Here is a 6,116-nt window from a genome sequence, read left to right as displayed (position 1 = left end):
TGAATGCGTCAGTGGTATCTATTTCGATTTTTACTTTTGCTTATACAAGAAAATCTATACATGTTTACTTTAAAATTCATAAAAATCTAGATATTATTTGATTTATATATTTCAGTGCAAAATGGCTTCAGCTGCTTTAATTAAAAAAATGGCGAATGTAGAAGGTTCTTACCACAATCGGTAATTTAGCCACATAAAAATAATTTTTACTATGTTTTAGTAACACATTCGTTCCTAGTTTTCCATTGAAAGTATTTAGGACTGTCAAGTAAATATCGGAACTACACAGAAGCTTCTGTATAGTCTTGGGTACTACAACACTACTTTCGGTATAGTAGCGTCGGTGTTAACATACAAGCATTGTACAATGCAGTCTCATGAGTTATTAAATTGGAACTATGATGCGTCTGCGTGCGATACCATATTAGCCATTTGCCACGATAAAGTCCCGTCTTCCACTATAGAGGAACTACTTGCTACATGCGTTTGTAACCTCAAATTAGTGACAATACAAAGGCAAGCTGGAAAGTTTGTTGTATCATCTTATCTTGTATTTATAAAAGTAATAAAACCAAGTATTTGCAAAATATCCCTTTTATGCATGTTAATGTGAACTATTGTTTAGTTTTATGGTATAGTTTTTATTTTGTGGAAGTGGAAAAGTTTTCATGGTGTACCGAGGGGGAAAAAGCCCTTTCCGACTTATATACCTATGTCATTTTTGAAGTTTTGTTAAAAGCCGACAATAGACATACAAAAGAAAGAAATGAAAAAATGCCCAAAGAAGGAATGCTAAGAAAAGAAGTGAAAGAAATATGAAGAAAATCACACAGGCTGCTCATGAAGTGAAATTTCGAATTATCCTGTTACTGCAGAAGGTGGTAATGAAGATGAAATAGAAGTCCAATAATGTTTTTATTTAATTTTAGTATAGTTATTTCTATTTTAAATGCTTTATTTAAATATATATTCATTTGTATTTAAAATACATATGTTTTATTTTCTATAAGTATTTCAAAAATTAAAAACTATTTAAATTTCGAACAAAATTGCAAAAACACCAATTGTACCTATCATAATTATTTTGCAATTTGCATAGGTATATATTTAAATAGGCAGGTTAAAAAAATCACTTTATTTTCATAAATATGAATTTTTTTCACTATAATAAGTCGCATTTATCATCCACGATAACATTTTTTTTTGTCAGAAACCATTTATTTTTTATATTATTTCGCAATATAAATTTTATTTGACAATTTTTATAAACAATACCTTTCATTTAATTCGTCAACAAACCGGTTAAGAAAATGCTGCAAAGGTGGCTTCGACTCTTCACAATAAATTGACACTACGATTGGTTTTACATCTGGTAACTCTGCGATTCTAAATAGAATTGGCCAAAATTCCAATGGTGCGCTTTTGAATGGTGGAACTCCGTGTACATTGAAAATTAGTGACAAAGACACTTTATTCAGTTTAAAGGCCATTGGCAAATAAGCTAATGGCAACTACATTACACGACTCTCCCAAATTTATCCCTAACGAATTATATTTCGACTTTTTAAGTTTTCGATAAAAAGTTGTTGAATGTCTATTTTTTTTTTTCTGTATGTTTAGACATATTTTTAGTCACAAAATAACACTAAAGAACAAACAGTTGCTCACACAACGCAACAATGTTTCTAACTTAATTTTGTTGGTACTTTAATAGTCCCACAAACTGCAAAGTAATTTCTTGCAGTTTTGGGAACTTTATAGTCAGAAGGAAACAAATTACTTAGTTACTGCTACTTTGCCATGTTCTTCTACAGTTAAATTTACAAATAAGTTACAATTAATGTTTCTAATGTGTTACTAACTTTAAAACAAAATTATATCCACCCGGCTAAGTCGCAGTTACTGTAGACTTTCAGTCTATTAGGATTTTTACTTTGGTGACGCATTTTAGTAAAACCCATAGTTGCCGCTACTATTTAATAGCGACTTTTAGGTAGAAGTCAATTTAAACGCAATTTTCAAGTTAAATATTAGTGCATGCGACTTTGTGAGGGTCTATGATGTTACTACTTTATATAACATATTTAAAGTAATTTTAACATTCCAGTTACTATATTTAAAGACGACAAAATAATTCCTCGTTCTCATTGAACGCATTTATAGTTTTATTCTCTACACGAATACCAATTAGAGGTTATAATAACTTTAACATTAGTTTTTGTCACTGTTTGTGCTAGTTGGGTTATCTTGAATTTGGCTAGATCTCGCAAAAATAACCGCATAAGTAGGTAAGTTTATTTTTTTCTTCGGTAGATGCATTCAAAATTATTCAAATTTAATTACAAATTTATAACAATAAATCGATTTCACGTTTCAGCATTCAAAATTGATAATACTACCGAAGAAAAAAATTACAAACTTGTAAAGGTATTTTTACAAAACCTATCCAAATCTGCGAGATTGTCCACCAGTTTGTGGACATTCTGTATATTTTATTTCTTCTGATCACAGCCATACAAAAAAAAAATCAAAAATCCAAACCCAAGAGAGCCACATATAATTTCCGAAGGAATTCGATGCATTAAACACGATCCTGTAGTCAAAATTCATGACTTCAAGACACATTTTGGAGAGAAGTGAAATTTTTGCGTGAAAACTGGCCCAAATACGGGTCAAAACTGATTTTTTCCTAATCTGAGTTCGGATATATCATCTTCGTACTTTTGAGGTGCTGAACACGATGCTATTGGTAAAATTTTCCTGTGACCTGGATATTTCTCAGAAAATCTACTATTTAGTTGAAAACTTGCCCTAAAATCCGGTATAAAGTAAGCAGCATTTCGCTATACATAAATGTTGTTCATGTACATCACTTTAATGACTGAGAACCTGACTCCATATTAGGACCGTTTCATAGCCCATAAATTAACAGCAGGTATGCAGATGCAACACACGTATTTCCGCGATTGTAAATAAAAGCTTTAATGTAAATTTTAATAGGCGACTTAATCTACTAATCCCTTTATACATTAACGATACAAATTCTTTCATGCTTCGGCATATATGGTTGGACCGTTGCTTCTCAATACATATTGTTTAAAATTAAATTTGTTTATTTTATTTTCAAAAAAAAAGGGTAGGTTAGTATGAAACTATTTACATTTACTTTTACTTTACAAAAATATCTACATTAAAAAAAGTGCAGATAAAGAGACAGGAGTGTAACTAAAATATTTAACTAAATTCTATACCCCAAATTAAAAAAAAATGTATATAAAAATATTTCATTGAAATTGTATAAAATGTTTGAGGCGATTCTACAGGGTGTCTAGTAAGTAAATGGCATACTGTCGGGAGTGTATAGGGGAGGTCAAAATAACCCTAGTTTGTCATATTTTTTTTCCTAAAGTGCCCCTTAACGGAGATACAGAGCCCCAAAGGGGTACCCAGCGATTTACCTTTTCGGTTCTAACTTTCGAACCGACATGTACAATTTAATAAAATTTTAATATTTTATGTAGGCCATAAAAACTCATAAAACCTAACTGCATTAGATGTTTTACACTGTCAGGGAAGTCAGGAACGGACTTGCCACCACACTCGTTGGGTCAAAATTTTGACAGGTGTCACTTTATAAAGCTCAAAACTGAATGTTTAAATACTTTGGTTATTGCTCTTTAAAAAAGGTACTCTACATCTGTTTTGATAAAATCCGCCGTTTTCGAAAAAATTCAGTTTTTGTATAACACGTTAAAACATTAATTTATTTGATTATAAAGCCTATTAACATAATATATTTAAACACAATAATAATGGAATAACATCACAACTAATAATTCGTATTAAAATAATAAAATTTGGCTGTATTACATCTCATTAATGCTTACATGCATCTAACTTATGGACAAGTGAAGAGTAAATATCGCAAATTTGAATAAATTCCAATGTTTAAATTTTGTGATTTTATTTGAATAATTTATTTGGATTTGGACATTAGCTCAAAATAAACATCAGAGCTGGGTAATTCCTGTTGACAAAGTAATTAGCAATTACAATTCCCTTTTTTTTTCCTGTAATTGTAATTGAATTTAAGTACTTTTTTTTATTAAAGTAATTTGGAATTGTAATTGCAACAAAATTGTTATAAGAATTGTAATTTGTAATTATATTATTTGAACTATCGAATTACTAATTACTTCTATAAGTACAAATACTTTTTCCAATTACAATTACTTTTTCTAATAATTATATTTACTTTTAAGATCATGCGTATTGCGTAATTGCGTACAGACTTGCAGACTTCTATTATTTCATTTGAGGAAAGCCTTGTGCCGCGTGAACAATAAAAAATGATTTGGTGAATTAACCTCAGAATTAACAGAGTACATTTTATTTTATTATAATTATTATTAATTTAGAAAATATACGAAGTAAAAATATGTTGTCTATAGCATCAAGTTTTATAAAAATATATATTATATATCTATGTGTTACTGCTCTTATTTTGAGTTGAGAAAACTTTTGGTTCGGTTACTCAGCCTTTCACTCGTGCTTGTTCGATTCGTAATTTTTTTAATAATAATTATTGCTTTCCAGTCTACCCAAAACTACTGTATTCTATATTTTGCAAATGTACTAACAACCAAAAAAAAGAGCATCGGGTTGAATTAATTACCTGATCAATAATATAAAATTATAGTATGAACTGAACTAGTTTAAATTATTAGATTAGGAATAAAAATATAAAAATTCTATATTAGAAAATGAATAAGAATAATCTTTTCATTTTAGTATCAATTCTAATAAATAATAAAACGCAATATTACACAACACTTTTAATTTAAATTTTTAACTTAACTTTTTCCTTTTTCTCTGTTTGGTCACTATAATTTACTTTATCATAAAAGTAATTAGAAAAGTAATTGCTAAATCCATTTTCCATGTAACTGTAATTAAATTAATATAATTCCTTTTTTAAAGAATATACTTTGTAATTGTAATTAGTCCCTTTTTTTTTTAAAAAGTATTTTGTAATTGTAACTATTTTTAAATTACAAGTAATTACCCAGCTCTGATAAACATGATAAGTAAAGGTACTGTTCTGTTTATATTTATATGATATTCAATTTAACTTTTAAAGTTATTATTGCCAAAGAATTTTGATCGTTACTTCCCAAATCTAAGAAGAAAACTTTAATAAGTTAGCAGATGATATTACAAAAAGTGTTGCAGTTTGTGTTAACAGACGGCGAACAGACCTATTGACATGTAAAAGAATCAATCATTTTTGTATCTATAATTAAAAATCTAAATTAAAATGCAACAATCAAACTAGAGACCTTTGCGACTGGTTGCAGAAGAGAGAGCAGTGATTTGATTTAAAAATCTTTTTGGGTATGCTACAATATCAAAATATATCAATGATTTCCTTTCAAGTAATTTAAATGTTAAATGTGCTGTGGTTATTATTTCCTCTGTGAACTGTAGACTTAGGAATAGACTGTCTGTCTCTGTAAATAACAAGTGGATACTACTGTATGTCCAGTGAAAATTGTCTAATAGGACTTGTTTATAGCATTTTTGTGTTTATTTTAATTTGTAGTACATCAAACTCCCAAAAAATGAAGAATGAGTTATTACCCTAGTTATATTGTATGACCAGGTATATTACAAAATACACATATATCGTCTAACGTTTATCTACAGGGTGATCCATTAACGGTATCAAGCGGCTGTATATAGGAAACTAGACGTGCTACAATTATGGGGTAAAAAATCTATTAACAAATACGACCAAAAGAAATTGATTTAAAATATTTTCAAGTTTGTAATTTCACCGCTAGGGAGCGCAACTGCTATAGTGTTACAGAAAATTGTCGGTTTTTCGAAATTTCGCTTATATAACCTAAGTTGAAAATACATTTTTTAGATACACTGTTAAACCCTTCACAAGTTTTGTTTGAACTTTTTTTTTGTTATTACCATAGCAACGTCAGTATGAAGGACGCTATCTTAAAATTTTTAAATTGTCATAACTTCCAAATGCCTTAATCGATTTCAATAAACTATGTCTCATTTTAAAGAACTATTAATAAAATTTATTTTTATGATATAGG

Source organism: Anoplophora glabripennis, unplaced genomic scaffold (genome assembly GCF_000390285.2).
Source record: "Anoplophora glabripennis isolate ALB-LARVAE unplaced genomic scaffold, Agla_2.0 scaffold166, whole genome shotgun sequence".
Taxonomy (NCBI): Eukaryota; Metazoa; Arthropoda; class Insecta; order Coleoptera; family Cerambycidae; genus Anoplophora; species Anoplophora glabripennis.
This window is presented reverse-complemented; position numbering follows the sequence as displayed.